The following is a 21,961-nucleotide window of genomic DNA, read 5'->3' as shown; positions in this document are numbered from 1 at the left end:
AATAAAGGTAGGAGGGAATAAAATATATAGGACAAAATGAATATAATTAACAAAATAATAAGAGGAAGTTCATACCATCACTAATAACCTTGAATGTAAATGGGTTTAACTCACCAATCAAAAGACAAACACTGGCTGAAGAGATTATAAAACCCAAAACTATATTGTCAGCTTTTCATCACTGTGACCAAAATACCTGACACAAACAACTTAGAGGAGGAAAATTTTATTTTGTCTTATGGTTTCAGAGGTTACAATTATGTTCACTGGCTACACTGCTCTGGGTTGAGGGAAAGCAGAAAATCATCACATAATGATATTGTGAAGAACTGCTCAGCCCATAGCAGCATGAAAGCAGAAAGAAAAAGAGAAGAAGGAGCCAGAGACAAGGTATAGTCCCCAAGACCATGCACTCCCCCAATGGCCTATTCCTCCAACCACATACCACCCATCTATATTTTGCACCTTCTTCTAGTAGTCCATTCAAATTATAAATCCACTGAATGAGTTAGTCCACTGGTGAAGTTAGAGACTTCATGATCTAATCACTTCCCAAAAGCTCCAGCTCTGCACTGGAGTCTTCAACACAAACTTTTGGGTGAGGTTTCCAGGCCCAAAATATAACACTAAGTACATGCTACCTACAAGAAACTCACTTACTGGCAGATACACACACTAAAAGTAAAGGATAGGAAAAATATATATTACACAAATTGAAACCAAAAGCAAGCAGAAATAATAATATTCATATCAATTATGCATAGTTTAAGTCAAAAACTGTAAAGAGACAAAGAAAGTCATTATATATTAGTAAAGGGATCAATTACACAAAAGTTAAAACAAATGTTAATGTATATGTATACCAATTAGGGACCATTTAAATACATAAAGCAAATATTTCTAGAAGTAAAAATACACATAGACTCTAATATAATAATAGTCATGGACTTCAACACCCCGCTTTTCTCAATAGACAGACTGTCCAGAATGAAAATCGACAAAGAAATATCTGCCCTGAACATACTTTAGATCAAATGGAGCTAAAAGAAATTGACAGTTTTCATCCAATAGTACCACAGTGAATATTCTTCTCATCAGCACATGGAACATTGTCCAGGACAGATCATCTTTTAGGCTATAAATCAAGTCTTAGTAAATCAAAAATATTGAAATAATATCATGTATCTTCTCAGACCCACAAAAGAATCAAACTATAAATCAACAGAAGAAGAATGGAAAGTATACAAATGCATTGTACATTTGTACAATAACATGCTCCTACATCACCAATGGATAATTTAAGAAATTAAAAGAGAAATCAAAAAATTTCAACAAATAAAATTTATAACACAATATCAAAACATATAGGATACAACAAAGCCAGTATTGACGAACAACTTTAAAGAAATAAATATATGTATAAATAAAAAAGAATGATCTCCATTAAACAACATAAAAATGCACCTCAAATACTTAGAAAATCAAGACAAAAGCAAATCCCAAATTAGTAGAAGAAAAGACATAATAAGAGCACAAATAAATGAAATCAAACCTGAAAAACAATAAAAAGATCAATAAAATAAATTTTTTTATTGGTTGTTCACATTACAAAGCTCTTGACATATCATATTTCATACATTAGAATCAAGTGGGTTATGAACTCCCATTTTTACCCCAAATACAGATTGCAGAATCACATCGGTTACACATCCACATTTTTACATACTGCCATATTAGTGACTGTTGTATTCTGCTACCTTTTCTATCCTCTACTATCCCCCCTCCCCTCCACTCCCAACTTCTCTCTCTACCCCATCTACTGTATTTCATTTCCCTCCTTGTTTATTATCCCATTCCCCTCACAACCTCTTATATGTAATTTTGTATAACAATGAGGGTCTCCCTACATTTCCATGCAATTTCCCCTTTGTCTCCCTTTCCCTCTCACCTCATGTCTCTGTTTAATGTTAATCTTTTCTTCCTGCTCTTCCTCCCTGCTCTGTTCTTAGTTGCTCTCATTATATCAAAGAAGACATCTGATATTTATTTTTTAGGGATTGGCTAGCTTCACTAAGCATAATCTGCTCTAGTGCCATCCATTTCCCTGCAAATTCCATGATTTTGTCATTTTAAATAAAATTTTTGAAAGGATTAAAAATTGGCAAACCTTTAGCTAGACTAACCAAGAATAAAAAGGCCCAAATAAATAAAGTCCAAAATGAAAATAAGATAGTATAACTGACACCACAGAAATAGAAAGGATCATAAGAAACTGCTAAGAACAATAATACACTAACAAATTGGAAAAACCAAGAAGAAATGGATGAATTTATAAACACAAAGAAAATCAAATCATGAAAAAATAGATAATTTAGACAGACTAATAATGAGTAATCTAAAATTTCCCATCTAAAAAAAGTCTAGAACCTGATGAATTTACTGTTGAATTCTACCAAACATTTAAAGAACTCTAATCCTTCTTAAACTAGTCCAAAATTTGAAATGTAAGGAACTCTAACAAACTTTCTTCAAAGCCATTATCATTACCCTGATACCAAAACCAGATAAAGATACCACAAAAAGAAAACTATGAACTCATATCCCTAACACAGATGTAAAATTTTTCAATGAAATACAAGCAAACTGAGTTCAGCAGGATGTCAAAAAGACCATACACTATGATTAAATTGGAATTTTCCCAGAGATGCAAGGATGGTTCACCATATGCAAATCAATAAAAATGATACAAAATATTAACAGAATGAAGGACAAAAAATGTATGATCACTTCAACAGATGCTGAAGAACTATTTGATAATATTCAACGTTCTTTCATAATGTGTACAGAAGGAACTGAAGACTATATGTGAAAAACCTACAATCAATATCCTACTAAATGGGGGAAAGCTGAAAGCACTTCCTGTAAGATGGGGAACAAGACAGGGATGTCACCTTTCATCGCTCTTATTTAATGTAGTTGGCAGCCTAAGCAAGAAGAATTAGGCATGAGAAAGAAATAAAGGGTATCCATATTGGAAAGGAATAAGTTAAATTTCCTTGTATGACATGGTTTTTATACATAGTAAAACCTAAATACTTCATCGAAAAAACTATTACAAGTTATAATAAATCTGTAAATTGCACAGGATACAAGATCAACATACAAAAACAGTAGTAGTTTTATATTCCAATAATGAGCTTTTGAAATATAAACATTAAGAATGCAGTGCCATTCACAATGTCTACAGAATACTATATTTAGGAATAAATTTAACCAAGGAAGTTAAAGATCTGTACAATAAAAATTATAAGGCACTGATTAAAGTGAAGAGGAGATAAGAAAAGGAAGGTTATTGCATTCATGGATCAGAACTAATTTTGTTAAAATGACTGTACTGCTAAAGTAATCTATAGAGTCAAGTAATCTATAAAGTCAAATTCCATCAAAATGCAAATGATTTTCTTCACAGAAATAGAATAAAACATCATAAACTTCATATGAAACCATAAAAGACTCACAATAGCCAAAACAATTCTGTGCAAGGAAAAAAAATGCTGAAGACATCACAATAACTGACTTTAAGACATACAGCAAAACTATAATTATCAAAATAGCATGGTATTAGCATAAAAACAGAAATACAAGCAAGTGGAACAAAATAGAGAAGTGAGTTATTAATCCATGTTTATACAGCCAAAAGTTTTTTATAAAGGCACAAGGAATACACAGTAGAGAAAATATTGTCTCTTCAGTAAATGGTGCTGGCAAGATTGGATATACATGTATGCAAAGAATAAAAGTAGATCCTCTCATTGTACACAAAAAATAACTCCAACAAAATCTTAAATATTAAATTGGAAATTATGAAACTAATACAAGAAAAATTAGGGGAACAAACTTTAAGATGTTAATATAGACAATTAATTTTTATATAAGTGTCAAAGGCACTGGCAACAAAACTAAAAATAGACAATTAGAATTATATCAAACTAAGAAGCTTCTGCACAGAAAAAAAAAGAGAATTAAGAGACAACTTACAGAATAGCATAGAATATTTTGAAACTATTCATCTGACAAGGCATGAAATCTAGAACATTTAAGGAACTAAAATAGCTAAACACCAAATAACAAAAAATTCAAATAAAAGTCAGGCTAACTAACTTAATAGATATCTCAAAAGAAGATATACAAATGGACCACAAGTATAAGAGAAAATTATAAATTTCAAATGCAAGTCAAAATATTAATGAGCTAACATCTCATCCCAGTTAGAATAAATATTAATAAAAAGACAAATAACAACAAATACTGCCTATGATATAGACAAAGGAAAACTCTTACACACTTAGTATAAATTAGCAAAGCTATTATAGAAAGAAAACAGAGATTACTTAAAAAATTAGACATAGAACAACCATATGAATAAGCAATTTCACTACTGGGTATATATCCAAAGAGGTAAAATCATTATACCAAGAAGACATTTGCACTCTCATGGTTATTGCAGCACTATGAACAATAGCTAAAATATGGAATCAACCTAGATGTTCTTTAGTGGATAAATTCATAAAGAAAATGTTATATATATATATATATATATATATATATATATATATATGTATATATATATATAAATATACACATACACACACACATACATACACATACATATACACACACAGAGGAATATTATTCAACCACAAAAAAATGAAAATTTGTCATCTGCAGCAACATGTTTGGAATTGGGGGTCATTACATTAAGTAAAATAAACCAGAAACAGAAAAACAAATATTCCATATTATCACTCATTTGTGGAAAATGCAGGGGACAGAGGGGAAAAAATGAAGTTCAATAAGGGGCAACAAAATAGTAATTACTTCTAACTTTTCTATAGCACAGTAGGGTAACTGTTGGTTAAAAAATCTATGATAGATTTCAAAATTATTATAAGACTACAAAATTCCCAACATAAAAATGACTCATGTTTGAAGAGATGCAAATGTCATTACCCTGATTTGAATATTATACACTCTATACACAAACTGAATTGTCACAATGTACTTCATAAAGATGTACAAATATTGTGTCTTAGTAATTTTTTTTAAAATTGGAGATAGGTATGAACAGACTGATTGCTAACTAGATCCATCCATTGCTACTTACCTCATCAATGTGCTGTCCCAGGTTCAGACTGGCTTTGATCAAGTTGCTCAGTTTCTCCTCTGTGTGCAGACACCTCTGGATTGGTTAAAGAACTTTCTGCATGACCTTAGTTGCTCAGTTAAGTTTGCGGATTTCATCATAATTAATTCTACCTCCTCAGTCAATCTCTTGACCTGTGGGAAGAAGAGATCTTCATTAGAGCCACCCCCGGAAGCTTGAGCATGACACCAAGGGTCTTCCCTTTTGTGGTCCAAAACCCTCATGAGGTATCCAATGTCATCAAGAGCTACATTTAACCAAATTCCTGATATAGTCCATAAAACTATAAGTTCATGTTTTTTTTTCACAAAAACAAAACAAGACAAAAAAATATACATGTGCATATATGTGTATGTGATCTGCTACGATAAAAGGTATTACCAATATGGCTTAATGGACAGATAATTGTCAGAGCATTGTATTATTGTATGATGACAAACCAGAAAAGTTAATTGTGCTTTCTTTTGAGGATTCAGGGGACAGGCACTAATTGTTTTGCTTCAGAGTCCCAGGAGAGAGACAGATAAAAAAGAGTTCCAGCAGATTACACATGCAAAAGTGGAAGCTAGCTTTATCAAGCCCTGGTGCTTTTTATTGAAAGGAATCAATAAATACAAGAACTGATATTTAATTATTTGCCAAAATTACAATCATTTTGAAGATTAGCTGTTTGTCAAAGGTTTGATAAAGACTCCTCACTAATTTAAATAGATACAGAAATCAAAACTCACAAGAAAATACTGGAATCCTCTCTGAACTGGAATTAAAGTGATGCCTGCAAGGTCAAAATCCAAATCACTGGCAGAAATTGGTTTTCAAACACATCTCAAATCACCTTTTTGCAAATGGCATCATGCTCTTTCTCCTTCCAAAAAAATAGATTTAGGGACCCCATGAAACTATTTGGTTCTTTCCATTAGATTTTAGATGACATAAGAATAAAGCAAATGATAATGTTTCATTTGGTGGATTAAGTGGGGTTCCCTAAATTCAAACTGGAAATTCAAAGTGGGAAATCACAGTTTATCAGACCCTTTATTTTAACGCCAGTTCAGACTCTCAGTGCTATGAAGTTGCAGGCCATTATATTAAGTAAACAGCACACTGTGGGTACTAAAGCTTGGTCTGGGAGTGGAATCCAGGCATCTCCGCCTTCCTAATACCACAGAAAACGCACCTGATTCTCTGAAGCATGCTTCTCCTTCTCTGACTTCGCTAATATTGTTTCCAGGACATCAATTTCTTTCTTCAACTCAGAACATTCATCTTGGAGTTTCCGCCCCCTGGCCGTCAGTGCAGAATTTATCTCCTCTTCTTCCTCCACCCACTCAGACAGCTCCTCGACTCTGGCCTCCAGCTGGATCTGGGATTTAATCAGTGACTCTGCTCTTCAACATTTGCCAGGGTCTCTCCTTCTCCCACAAGGAGGAGAAAATTGTTGCCAACAGCTGCAAGTAATTTATCAGTTAGGCGAAAATGCTGCTTAACACATAGCAAAGAGATAATTGCCTGCCCTCTGCCCAGCACCCTCACCTACCTTTCCTAGGCAGCTGAAATAATATTCCCAGGTCCCTGATCCTGTTGTTGAGAAGTGGAGCAGCTGCTTGTGTTTGGAGGAGATTTCCATCTTTCAGGCCCATTCAGTAGATTAGATGACCTCTTCTAAAGCACTTAATAGAATCCCGTGGCCTAAGGAGTTTGCATGCCTGCAATGATCAGTGATGTGCAGCTTAAATCACAGCTTCTGGAAGCAACAATGTGGGCACTTAGCTTGAAGCTGATACCTGCTTTTAATAAAGCTGTGTTTCCTCAGACAGTAGACTATTTATAACGTTATTATAAATGCCCTGATGCATATGTTTAATATATATGAATTTTAGTAAACTGAGCAGAGCTGTGTATATTTTATGCACAGGCTGAATTTAGAATTCACAAGGTTATTTGCAAGTCATAGACAATACTACTATTGTTACTAACTAATTTTTGCCTCAAAGATTCTGCAAGTATTAATTCCATAAGTTCTACACATCCAGCATAAAATGCTTTTATTCTTTCATATGTACTTTAAATCTTACTAAGTGACCTATAATTCCTGTGTTTGGGGTCAAAAAATATTTTGTTTTGTTTTTTTGCTATAGCATATCTTTCATAACTTTGATCTCCTCTAATTTGTCTTCTTTAGAGGCTAAATAAAACCTCTTGCTTAAAAGTTCTTACAGGTTCATTATGAACAAGTTCTCATTGCAAAGTGACTTCACAAGCGTCTTCACTTCCACCTCTCTCTCATCTATCCTCCACAACATGCCAGTGGGACAATTTCTTAACTATCTCTTTGCTTGCATAAGGTGTTTCAACCAATTAGATCAAGAGCTGAAAAATGTAAAAATTTGGGCTATCTGCCTCTGCACAACTCCTGGGTAGAGAATGTCTGCCTGTCCAAGAAACAGGATCACAGGGCACAGATAGAGAGAAGAATAAAATGATAAATCTCCAACTTCACTGAAGACCCATAAGAGAGAGTCCAAATTAAATATATATATATATATATATATATATATATATATATATATATTACAAGCTACAAAGAAGAGTCCATGCAAATCAAACAGGTTGCTAACATTTGGGAAATAATAGGGATATTTGATTTTAGTTCACTGGGGATTGACATGCAAAATGGCTCTTTGCTGTATTTCAGTCAATATGTGTACAGGAGCTGTCACCATCATCAAAAAAAAAAAAAGAGGACAGTCTAATAAAACACCACTGATCCCTTCATTAAACAATGGTGGAGTTTGGGGGGGGTCAGCTGAGCAATGGCGTGTCCCATCTTTTCTCCAATGGAAGTTATTCTCACATAATTTTGATGTTAATTGGTATGGATTCACCCAGTTCTGCTGATATTTTGAGTAAATAAAGAACTTTAAAAGGATCTTTGATGTGTTGATCTGAGGGTTAGACATGCCCCTCAAACTAAATTTTAAAATATTTCATAGTTCTATTAACTTCTTACTCAGTTACAATTTAAACTCACCCTCGTCTTTGTAAGTTTGCTCTAGAAACTTGTTTCCATGTGTTTCCGTGGCCCCCACAATGATCTTTAACAACTATTCCAAACCTTTGTACACCATGCCGCTATACACTTTGGATCCATTTCTTCCTTTCACATCATCTTGGATAGCACAGGCTATTCTCCATCAATAAGAGGAATGAAGGGAACCAGGAGACTTTTATCCAAAGCTATCTCTCCAATATGCCAAAATGTGTTTTAAATTGATGGTTATATTATGTATTTTAAAGTAGGTTTCCAATGGAACACAGGAATTTATTTTTGACAAAGGTGAATATTTATTCAGCACAAAAATACAAATTGCAATAAAATACAATTGTTAGACTAATATTCTAATTTGTGTTTTTAATAAGTACCCCAAATGAGGCTGAGTTCTAGAATCACTGTTATGATAAGTATCCAGCTCTTAATCTGGATCAAAAGAAATGTGTTGCCAGATCAAGAGTGAAGGAAAAAGAAGGCAAACTCACCTAGACTATGACAGCTATTTACATAATAAAGATCCTTAATAAACTCACGTTTTCTTAAAAGGAATCATAATATACTTTCATTAGTTTTCAAAGCACTTTTTTATCTGGTTCTCATTTGATTTCTGTTAACATCTCTATTAGGGAGTTCTAGGGCTAGCAAGATCGTGCATAAACAGGCTTTGAGAGCTAAGCCTGAAAGAGACTAGGAGACTAAGAGGGAACTAAAAACCTTGATAGTAAACAAAAGCATGAATAGTCTGGATGTGTTCATGGAAAGAGGGAGTCATTTTTGCTATTGTAAATATTTCTACTTTCATGTACACACGGACAGAGACACAGGTGAATTTCTTTAAAGATTTTCACCTTTAAAGAGGACTTTAAAAATTAACCTACCATCAAGGAAAGATATCAAAGAGAAGTACATCTGATTTGATATTTATAGGGGGAAAAATCCTATTTTGGGCATTTGTTATTGGGTTTTTTGTGTGTGTTTTGTTTTATTTTTATCATAGTTCAGCGTGACTAGAATTTTTGAGCTTTAAATTTTACTACTCATTGGTACAGAAATGGCCAATAAATAAGCATTATGGTTTTTTACACTGTTAGTAAATATCCTTTGGATATTTGGAGTAGAAAAATATCAATATATACTGAAGAACACACCCTAAATCCAAGTACCAGAGATTCTCTTAGCTATATCTTTCCTGGAAATGCTCTTACAATCCAAAATTACAAAACACATATAGATAAAAATCAATCACTAGTGACTGTGAGCACATAATATAAAAATCTGATACCATAAAATAATTGTGCTAAAATTATTAAAGACAAACAAAGGGATTTAGAAGTTAAAAAAAAAAGTAACAAAATCAACCACTACAATAAATGGACAGACATTCAGGTGTCCCCACCTTATGATGGTTTAACTTAAGATTTTCCAATTTTAGAATAGTGTGAAAGTAATATACATTTAGTGGCAACGGCATGTCAGATTTTCAATTTTGATCTTTCCTGGGCTAACAATATTAAGTATGATATTACTTTGTGATACCTATTTGTGTAAACAAGCCACGGCTCCCAGTAAGTATGCAATCACAAGGATAAATAACTGGTGACCTACAGTGTACAGTGTGGTTAACTATGATGTTCAGTAGGTTAGATGTATTAAATGCACTTCTGACTTATTTTCAATGTATCATTGGTTTAGCAGAAGTTACCCCCATTGTTAGTCCAAGAGCAATTGTAAGTGAATGGGGAATAAAATATCTAAAACTGAAAAAAAATATATAATAATTGAAATCAAATGCTCAATGGAGTAGTTATTTTCTTAATGACATAAGAAAAGGATGAACCCTAGTCTGATCCTGATGCCCTCATAGCCCTGGATTCCAGACCTATCCCAGTGCCAGGCCAGGCACAGCCTCAAAGCACAGGCCTGTCCCCTAGGTCCAGATTGATAAACCATCTTTGTGAAACCAGACATCAGGCTGTCATTGCCACAAACTCAGGTTCTAGGACCCCCACCATGGACTCAGGCACCAAAGCCTACCCATGCAAACCCAACTTCCAGGCTTGTCTGCAAGGACCCAGGCATTGGACCTGCTTACTGGCACCAGGACAGTAGACCCCAGGACTTTAACAGCAATAGTTTCTTGGGACCCCACAGCAGGCCTGCCCAGAATCTCTGACTAGGATCACTGATAAAGGGCTTTCCCTGCTGAATCTAGCTTATAAAGACTAGAAGAGGTACCTGCCTGTTTAAATGTATACATGCTAACACAATACCCAAGGATCATGAGTAATCAGAGAAATAGGACAACAAAAAAAAATGAATAAAGCAACACTGACTGTATGGGGGACAAATAAAGTAACAAAATCTCAGACAACAGGTAAACCAAGAGATTATGAATTCCTGAAACAAAATTTAACAAGTAGATACCCAAGACAGTTAGATAAAGGGACAGAAACTTAAACAATAACATAAAACATTACTAATATGAAGAACAAAATGAATATCCAGATGCATGAATCTCAAAGAAATTTAAATATGTTAAATAAAAAGAGATCACCAAGACACATTGCCATGATAATCCCAATGGCCACTGACAAAAAGTTTTGAATGTAGCAACACAATACAACTCATCCCATTCAAGGGAGCCCACATTAAAACATCAGTGAATTTTTTTCATCAAAATCCTTGAAGATTAGGAAAGAGTGGTATTGTCATGAACCTGCAAGATGTTTGATTAGTTCTCTGACAGTGGGCAAGAGAGGATCAGAAATAAGACAAATGCACAAATAGAGAAAAAGCTGGACTCAGTGGATCAACCGAACTCCTGATAGAAGAAAGGCCCCAAACAGGCTCCACATGTTCGTTCGTTACATAGGTTTAAATATCGAAAGGATTTATTGTGAGAAAGCCTCTTCAAGATAAACAAAAATGAGGTTGTCAGCAGAAAAAGCCCAATTAAAAGCTTGTGCCCATATCTTTTCTACCTCCAGGCAGCTGGAATTTGAACCTAAGGCTACTGAACCAATATAGTTTGTGAGCTACAGAACCCCCTTTGAACAGCATCTCACCAGTGACTGAGCAGTCTCCAGCAGCGTGTTTCCACCAAGAATTAGAAGGTTATCGTCTTGGGATGGTTCAAAGAAACCTGTAATTCATTCACTGCTCCTAGCATGGTATGGTATATTTAAAGTACTAAGAGAAAAGAAACTTCCAACCAGTGAAACTATACCTAGCAAGAATGTCCTCTGAAAGTGGAGAAATAAATACTTCCCTAGATAAATTAAAAACTCTAAGAGTTGATCACTACTTCCTGCCTTACAAGAAATGTTAAAGGGAGTTCTTCAAGTTGAAATAAAAAGATACTAACCAATGAAAATATATGTAAGTACAAAATTCACTCTAAAAGTAAAAATAAAGTCAAATTCAGAAAACTGATACTGCTATGGTGGTGATTTTTAATTCTGGTGCAAAGTTAAAAGACAAAAGATTAAAAAATAATCATAGCAATAATAATTAGTTAATGGATGCAAAATATTAGAGGATATAAATTGTGAAAGAAATATCAAAGTATGGGGGAGCAGAAGTTGAAATGATGAGTTTTTGGAATGTATAAAGTTTCAACATATGCAAATCGGTAATGGGATACACTGTATGTATTCTATTCTATTTTCTGTTGTTATTAGTGAATACCACCGACTGGGAATTTGTAAAGAATAAAGGTTTACTTAACTCATGGTTTTTTGGAGGTGGGGAACATGAAGAGCATGCTGCTGGCATCTGGTGAGGACCTTCTTGCTGCATCATAACATGGCAGCAGACATCACATGATGACACAGAGCAAGCATGCAATTTCAGGCCTCTCTTCACTAAAGCCATGAGGGGGCTCTACTTTAAGAACTTCATCTAATCCTAATTATGCCCCAAAGGTCACTTCTTAATCCCACTGGCATGCAAGTTTGGGGATAGAGTTACCTTCACAGGAATTGAGTAATAGAGACATCAAAAGAATTTGATAAAAATTAACATAGTTTTATGACAAAAAAAAACTTTGAATAAGTTCAGTAGAGAAAAAAATGTTCCTCAACATAACAAAGGCTATATGACAAACCCACAGCTGACATTATATTCAAAAGTAAAAAATTAAAAGCTTTTCCTCTACAATTAGAAACAAGACAAGAATATTCACTCTTATCATTTGTAGTCAATATAGTACTTTGAAGTCCTACCCAGAAAATTAGGAAAGAATAAGAAATAAGGGGGCTGGGATTGTGGCTCAGCAGTAGAGCGCTGGCCTAGCATGGGCAGGACCCTGGTTCGATTCTCAGCACTACATAAAAGTAAAGGTATTGTATTGTGTCCATCTACACCTAAAAAATAAATATTTTAAAAAAGAGTTTAAAAAAGAAAAGAAATAAAACTCATTAATAAATAATTCACTGAAGTTTCAGGATACAAAATCAATATACAAAAATCAGTGGCATTTCTGCATATTAATGATTGACTAAGAAAGAAATCAACAAAACCATTAAAGAAGTACTTAGGAAAAAAATTTAACAAAGAAGGTGAAAAAATCCCTACACTAAAATTATAAAACATTAATGTAAGAAATAAAACACAAGTAAATCAGAAAAAAATTCTGTGTACACTGATTGGAAGAATTAATATTGTTAAAATATCCTTACTTCCCAAAGTGACATGTAGTTTCAGTATATTCCCTATTATAACTTAAATAGGATTTTATTTTTCAGAAATAGAAAAGAATGACCCTAGAATTCATATTGGACAACCAAAGGTCCTGAATAACCAAATAATCCTTGAGCAAAACACACAAAGCTGTAGGAATCATATTACCTGAATTCAAAATATACTACAAAGCTTGAGTAATCAAAACATGATACGGGCACTAAAATAGACTTTTGGACAAAAATAACAGAATACAGAGCCCAGAAATAAATCTAAACATTTATGGTTAACTGATATTCAACAAAAATGACAAGACACACTGTTGAGAGCCACTGCCGAAGGGGCCCCAGCAAACTTCCAGCTGCCAGCTGATGATTGGCTCACAGCAGCCCCAGCAAACTTCTAGCTGCCAGCTGATTGGCTCCTCTGCGGTGATGCTCATTGGGCTGTTTCCCCGCCCTTTCAGACCACAGAGCTGCTCATTGGGGAACTTTTTTTGGCTCCGCCCATGTGACCCAGCCAATCGGCCTCAAGAGCAGGAGGGGTGGGGGAGGTTGAGAGGCTTGTGGGAAGCTGGTGGTGGCAGTTGGGCTCTGAGGGAATTCCTGAAGAGCTGTGTGGTGCGGTGTGTGTGTTCTAAAATAAAGTTCGTTTCTTTTGACAAGTGGCTCCTGAATTGTGCCCAGCCAGACTGCAGCATTTGGTGGCCCGTATGGGGATTGAACCTGCGACCTTGGTGTTATCAAGGAGGAGTTGTTAAATATATCACAATGGAACCATCATGATGAAGATTTAAAAAGAATAGAAAAGAAAACCCAGGGACTCTGCCAGTTGGCACATTGCCATTGTGGACGTTTGTATCTTGTTTGCTTAGTCCAAAGCCTTCAGTTCAGACAATGGTAGAGGAAGGAGAAGATATAAAAATTCAAGTAAAAGAGAAGGTCTCTTGAGCTAGTCAGACAGAGAAAAAAATTCAAGTAAAAAAGAAGGTCTCTCAAACTAGTCAGACAGAGGAAAAAATTCAAGTAAAAGAGAAGGTCTCTCGAGCTAGTCAGACAGAGGAAGAAAGTTTAGAGCAGAAAAAGCCAACAGGGGAAAAGTTACAACAGGAGACTGCTACTAACACCTTTCTATCACCAGAGGGCATAGTGTCCAACCAACAGCACCACCTCTACAGGAGACTGCTACTAACACCTTTCTATCACCAGAGGGCATAAGTGTCCAACCAACAGCACCACCTCCATATGCTGGGAGGCCCCCAACCCCCATAGTTGATAGATGGGATCCTGAGAAAATATTAACATGCCCTGTATTTGAGCAGGCAGGAGGGCAGCAAATTCACCATGCTTTAAATTTCAAAACAGTGAAGCAGCTAAAAGAGGCTATAACAACCTATGGTCCTCAAGCACCCTTCACTGTAAGCATGGTCGAATTTATTAACAACTTGAACATGACACCAGCAGATTGGGCTAATATGTGTAAAGCTGTGCTAAATGGAGGACAATACCTGTTATGGAAGGTTGCCAATGAGGAATTTTGCAAGGAGTCGGCTAGGCAAAATGCAGCAGCTGGTTATCCTCAGAGAAATCTAGATATGTTATTAGGAAAGGGAGCTTATGAGGATCAGCAGCAACAAATTGCATATGATCCAGGTGTATGGTTACAAATTGCTGTTGATGTGGGAAAGGGCAATAATAAAATAGATATTGAAAAAAGCATCCTGGTTCTGTCGCAGATGTAAGGGTAGCCAAACTGGAGTTTTGGATATCAGCTATTATGGATTTGAGCCAAATTATCTTCTTTTTGGTCTATAGAAATCGTTTTAGTTAATCTCTCTGGAATCCAATTTCGCTGCTGTTCTCCCTGTGGAAACACACAAACAGATCCCTGACTCCAGACAATTACTGGGGTCAGGACCTTTCCATTGTCCTGTTAGAATATATCCTTCCAAAGTACCTTGGGCTTATGTACATTTTTTGGACACATATGCCTTTCCACAGCACTAAGTCCTGATGAATCCAAATTTAAAAAGTTTAGAGTAAAAAGAGTTATTTTAAGTTTATCTTTGGGGAATATATATCCCTTCCCAACACACAATGTGGAAAGGAAACTATCTTCAGTAAGTGGTGTGGTAATTAGAGTAGTTAGCTATCCCTATGATGGAATATAAGTAGATCCTTATTTCATACCATGGTCAAATATTAGCTAAAAATTATTTAAAGACCCCAAACTGTAAAATTATTAGCAAAAAATACAGATAAACTTGACATTGGTCTGGCAATGATTTTTTTTATATGATCCCAAAACACAAGCAGCACAAACAAATAGACAAATAGGATTGCATCAAACTATAAAGCTTATGAACAGCAAAGAAAACATTCAATAAAGAGAAGAGAAAACCTATGGAATGGGAGAATATATTTATAGACTATGTATCTGATAAGATATTAATATCCAAAAAAATATAATAAAACTCAAACAACTCAATAGTATGAAAATATATAACTTCATTTAAAATGAGCAAAAAAAATGGATACATTTCTCAGATGACATACAAATGTCTAACAGGTGCATAAAAAATATTCAGCATCATCAATCATCAGGGAAATGCAAATCAAAACCATAATGAGTTATCAACTCACACCTGTTAAGATGGCTATTACCCAAAAGACAAAAGCTAAGTTTTGATAAATATGTGTGGAAAAGGTAATCCTGTACATCATTGGTAGGAAGATAAAATAGTACAACTGTTATATAAAACAATATGGAAGTTCTCAAAAAATTAAAAATAGAATAACCAACCACATGATCCAGTTCTTCCATCTCTGGGTATATAGCCAAAGGAAATGAAATCATGATGTCAAAGAGATATCTGCACTCCCATATCCACTGAAATTTATTCCCAACAGCCAAAATATAAAATCAACCTAACTGTGCAATAATGGATTGCCGCAGTCCGGCTGCAGCATAATAACCGGGGGGTGACGAATAACTTCTGTAGATTGATACAGCAGGAATGGAAGCCCTTTATTGTAGGACAACAGAGCTATTTATACATTTTGCACAGCTTATCTTAATTAGCATAAACTAGATACATCAGTCAACCAATAAGGAATCTCCACACTTAATGGCTCGCTTTTGTTACTTCTCAAACCAGTCCCTCTGGCATTTTGCCAGGCACCATCCAGACTTGTTTACGAACTCTACCATTTCTCTGGCAAAATACCACGTGTTATTTTGACTTGTCTACAGACCTTAACAATGGATGAATGAATTAAGAAACTGTGGTATATATGCAATGGAATATTATTCTGCCTTGAAAAATAAGGAAATTTGTTCATTTGCAAAAAACACAGGTGAACCCAAAGGACATTACACTAAGTGAGAATAATCCAGGGACAGAAAGAAAAAAAAACATTGCATGATTTCACTTAGCTATGAGACATCAAAAAGTCAAACTCAGAAGCATAGAGTAAAATGGTAGTTGCTATGGGTCAGGAGTCGGAAAAATTGGTTGGGGGGTGGCGATCAAAGGGAATTCAGTTCCAGTTAAGCAGCATGAATAAACTCTGGAGATCAAATACACAGTATGGTGATAATAATCGCTAATCTTGTATTATATTCTAGAAACTTGCTCAGACAGTAGGTGTTAAGTATGCTCACCATAAACATATACAAAATATAACTATGCAAGGTGATGAAAATGTTAATTAGCTTAATTGTGGTAACTACTGCACAATGTATACATTGTCAAAACACCAGATTATCTAACATAAATACATGTAGTTTTTATTTGTCAATAAAACCTCAACAAATCTGGAAAAAGTAAAAAGAATACACCCAAGGTAAGCAGAAGGAAGAAAGGAAAAAAGATGAGATCAAAAATTAATAAATCAGAAAACAAAGTAAAAGTTGGGGAAAAAAAAGAAGTTTATTAAAGAGACCAACTAAATGAATGAACCCATGGCAAATCAGGAGAAAAGGCACAACTGTAGAATGAAACTCGAGAAATAATTACAATTATGCAGTCAAGATTTTAAAATCATAGCTAGATGGGTATGGTGGTATACATCTGTATTCCTAAATTCTTGGAATGCTGAGGCAGGAGGATGATCACAAGTTCAAGGCCAGCCAGGACAATTGAGGAAGACCCTCCCTCAAAATAAAATTTTTATAAAGGGGCTGAGGATATAACTTAGTGATAGAGTGATTGTCTAGCACAAGTCCCTGGATTCAATTCTCAGCACCACAAATTAATTAATTAATTAAAATCATTATCTGTAAAATTGGAAAAGCTACATAAATTTAAAATTCCTTTTTTTTAAAAAAGAAGTATATCTAAACTGATTCAAGAAGGATAAAAGTCCCAAAAGACCTATAATAATTAAATAAATTAACACAAAATAATAAAATCTATCACAAAAGGACTACCAGATCCAACTAGTTTTATAAGCAAATTCCACCAAGATTCAAGGATCAGATGTCTCATGTTATGAAAAGAGAACACTCAACAACTCTTAATGCTTTATCCTTATTTTTCAGTATTAGGGACTGAACCCAGGGGTACTCTATCACTGAGCTACCTGTTTTTTGTTTGTTTGTTTGTTTGTTTTTTGAGATAGAGTCTCACCTAAATTGGCCAGAACTGGCCTAAAACTTTCCATCATTTTGCCTCAGCTTTCCAGGTCACCGGGACTATAGGCATATGCCACCACACCCAGTTCTTTAATTCTTTTCTGAAGATAACCTTCACCAGATGATAGAGCAGAGGAAAAGAAAATTATAAGTCAACTTATTCATGAATGTTGATGCAAAATTTCATGGTAACTTTACAATCAAATACATCAATGTGAAGCAAACTGGGTTCAATATTTAAAAAAATATTTTCATATAAACAATATACTTATAGATCAATTTATAAAAATGTGTTACTCTTCAATAGATGCAGATAAAGGATTTCATCATTTTCCTGATAAAATTTTGTTCAAAAGAAAATTGAAGGAATGCCCTCCATACAACAAATCACCAGAAACAATGGAAAGTATCATTCTTTAAGTGATACTTTTTCCAACATCAGAAATACAACAGTGTTAGCCAAAAATTTTTTTTAAAGAGAGAAAGAGAGAATTTTAATATTTGTTTTAATTTTTGGCAGACACAATATCTTTGTTGGTGTGTGGTGCTGAGGATTGAACCCGGGCCACATGCATGCCAGGCTAGAGTGCTACTGCTTGAGCCATATCCCCAACCCTAGCCAAAGTTTTTTAAATCTTGAAATACCACAAGTTGGTGAGACTATTGTTGGGAGTCACCCAGCTCCAAAGACTAACTTCCCCATCCCCCAGAAGAGCCGTCCACTGGTGGGCCCTGCTGGCTCACATGATCCTTGCCCACCAATCAGACTAGCCCTGCTGGCTCACATGATCTTAACCCACCAATCAGACTAGCCCTGCTGACTCACATGATTCTTACCCACCAATCAGACTAGCCCTGCTGACTCACATGATCCACCAATCAGAAAGCATCCTGTGCCAACTGTCAAACCATTCAACCATTAAACTGTCATAACTGTCATAACTGTCAAATCACCCCCGGCTCTATAAATATGCAGAGCTGTTTCGCAATAAACAGGCATTTTCTCTGATGACGAGCCTTGTTTGTTCTTTCAACTATGAAGCCCTGAGACTCTCCTCCACTGCTGCTGTAGAGAAATTGGAAAGCAGTTTAATAATATGCTAAGCTGAAATTCCATATAACCTAACACTAAGAATTGCCACTCTGATTGTATGCTTAAGATCAGCCATTGTCCATAAACTGTTATCATAAAATGGACCATTTAAGTAAGGCCACTCTTAAGAAAATCTAGCAAACGCTCCAGGGGGAGCAATTACAAAATATCACTGGAGCTAGGTGCTGTGGCACATGCCTGTAATCCCAGGGCACAGGAGGCTGAAACAGGAGGATAACAAGTTCAAATCTAGCCTCAGCAAAAAGTGAGGAGCTAAGCAACTCAATGAGACCCTGTCTCTAAATAAAATATAAAATAGGATTGGGGATGTGACTCCATGGCTGAGTGCTCAATTCCCAGTACAAAAAAAAAAAAATTCACTGAAGAACTATTCGAAACAGCAAAAAATTGGAAATTTACTTCAGTCGGTAAATGGATATTCATGCAATGAAATGCTATACATCAATTAGCCAAAGATTTACCAAAACTTTAAGAATAGTGCTGAGTATAAAAGATAAACGTCAGGATCAAATAAACAGAATATTATTATGTGAAGACTAAAACATGTGAAATTGTGCCATTTTTAAGGGTGTCTACATTTCTAATAAACACACTTTATATGAAACATGGAATGATAAACAGAAATTCAAGGCCTGGGGAGGGAGGGATAGGACTTGGAGAAAAGCCATGGCTCCTTTAACTGTGTCAGTTAATTTTTTTTTTTTGTCAACAATGAGAGGACAAAAAAAAGGGGGGGGGCAGGGGGGGAGCTTAGATTGAACAGGTCATAATGACCTAATTTAGAAACAAGGAAGTGAGCCAAAGAGAAATTAAGAGTTTTACCCAAGTTTACACAGATCTAGAAGCTCTGTTTATGGATCCCCAAACTCCCATAACATATTTAACTCCATGTGAGAGCCACAGAAGACCCTTAGATGTTGTCTCACTAGCATCTTTGACATCACCATTCAACAATCTTTACTGTCTTTAAGAAAACTGAGGGGATTAACAAATTTTCAATTGAACAAATTTTACCAAGAACTTGTAGGTAGACGATTCTCCAGAATATAAATTATGTTAAGGAAAAGGTGACTATAACCACTGCAGAATTCCTTGCTCACAGTCTCTTTGGAGATTTTGTTAACTTCCTTTCTATAATTATATCATAGATAAAACCTATGTGGAAATGTCCAAAGGTAGTGATGAATGCCTCTCTACTGAACCTGCCTGAGACAAAAGCTTGATTACATGTCACCAAAAGCCATATTTTCTGACCCAGGGGAAGCAATAAACTGATCATAACACCTCCCCACTCTGAAGCTACCTTCCCTGCAGAGTTGGTGGGGGGTAGGTGTGCAGGCCTGTGCAGACACACCATGGGCAGAGATCTACACTTCTAGACCATAAACTGTCCCTCCCAATGGGAAAGCTAGAAGCAATGGAAGTAATATCTGAATTACGCTCATACTTGGTTAGATAAGGCAATAAAGTCCATCACACTGTCATTTTGGTATGCTATGATTTAAAAAAAAGTTTTAGACTCAGCCTAAGCAGAGACAGCATCTCTTTACCACAACCCTGAGATAGTCACATTGATCAAGGCACTAATTAATCCAGCAGTAGGGATACAGAGTAGAAATATAATACTTTTCTTCTAGAATCTTCTGGAATTTGATTCATAACATTTTGTCCTGGGCTCTGACTTGGAATAATGGAATACTAGATAGTCTCTCATAACTAATTTCTTGCCATTGGTCCAGAGGGCCAGCTTTTATTAAAACAAAAAAACAAAAAATATTAGATGTTAGTTTCATTCATCAGAGATGTTCAGCAAATATTTGTTGAATGACACCATAAACAATCAAAGTATTCTTCAGTGCTGTGTCTTCTGAGATTTTATTTAGTATGTAAAATTTACACCCTAGAAAGTTTTTGTTTCTAAATATAAAATTTGCAAAAGATATATTATTTAATCCATGTTTAATTGCTTGCTTAATAATTAACACCATTCTTTCTCTTATTAATAATATTTAGAAGAACTGGTTTAAGGTTCCAGATGGGTGCAGGCATGCAGTGTTTCAATGTGCCTGGAGGGGTCCACAAACTTTTTCTATACAATCTCTATAGAATATTCTTGTAGATTTTCAAATAAATCTTTAAAAATGTAAAAAACTTTTAGTTTCTGAGACACATTTTAAAATAGGCCATGATATGGCCCTGAGGCCATAGTTTACTGACCCCTCTTCTGGAAGATACATTTGTCCCAGGTACCAGGTGTCAATGACTCAATATGAATATTTTTTCAAGAATAATTAATAACAATCCAGATTAAGAAAGTGAGATTACAGAAGCCCAGATTTTAAGGAAGCACTCACATTGAGTACCTCCTTAAAGGTACCTTACACAAACCTGTGAGTGCCTCCTTAAAATATACACAACCCTAAGAGTCAGTACCCCTTCAAATACATGCCTTAGGAGCCTCAATTGCCTCATGTGAATTTCGACCCTGATGAGTGCTATATAGCAAAAATAACTGGACACACCAGGAAGTGAGGTACTGTTAACAAAAATTAGTGGAAAAAACAGAGTGTTATTTCCAAGTACTCAAAACCTAAGAGTCAAGTAACATTTCATAAACATATCCTACAGAGTTCTTTTTCTCTGGGTTCTTTACTGGATCCTCCTAATATCCTCCAAATAATTTGGTCCTTATATGGATGCCATTAGGAGCAACCTGGTGTTGACTACCAGATAAGACCAATCAGTGGATTCCCAAAATACCTGGGTCTCTTAGATGAAGTAGAATTTGGAGAATAACATTTAAGTCAGTCAGTTTTTGTTATCTATTCATTTATTCATTTACTGAATAATTGGGTTGATATTAAAGTTGTTAAATTATTCAGATAGTCTTAAAAAAAAGGTATTCCTTAAAAGGCCACAGTAGATGAATCAGTTCATACAGACAAGCAGTTAACTTTAGTAAATTGCTTCATCTTTTTCTTATTTTTATTTGTATATAGTTTTTCTAGCACTATTAAGGTTGATTCAGTATATTAAATCTCAGCACAAATTTGCTTATATGATTAATTATAAAAATGTAAATATAGCAAAAACTGATATTTAAATATCATTGAATTTTCTGTCTTCAATAGCACTGAAACTTTCACTTTGAACTGAACTCTACTTGTGTTATTTTTGGTCATAAGAGTTAAAGAATACCTCATAATTTAGTGTTCATTGATATTTAAAGATACACACTTTTTTCCTCTTACTCTTCTCCAAATGCTTTCTTTGCAAT

The 21,961-nt window shown here is 35.0% G+C and overlaps 1 long non-coding RNA gene across 1 annotated transcript; it reads right to left on the bottom strand.

Annotated features, from left to right (window-relative positions):
* Window positions 1–5,016: 5,016 nt before the first annotated feature.
* LOC144376420 (uncharacterized) lies at window positions 5,017–6,930 on the bottom strand. Its single transcript, XR_013436899.1, has 3 exons — window positions 6,741–6,930; window positions 6,381–6,651; window positions 5,017–5,337 (listed from the first exon to the last, which is right to left on the bottom strand). It is a non-coding gene; the product is annotated as an uncharacterized LOC144376420 (long non-coding RNA).
* Window positions 6,931–21,961: the final 15,031 nt, after the last annotated feature.

The sequence above is a fragment of the Ictidomys tridecemlineatus genome, chromosome 3 (assembly GCF_052094955.1).
Source record: "Ictidomys tridecemlineatus isolate mIctTri1 chromosome 3, mIctTri1.hap1, whole genome shotgun sequence".
Classification (NCBI taxonomy): Eukaryota; Metazoa; Chordata; class Mammalia; order Rodentia; family Sciuridae; genus Ictidomys; species Ictidomys tridecemlineatus.
This window is presented reverse-complemented; position numbering and strand designations above follow the sequence as displayed.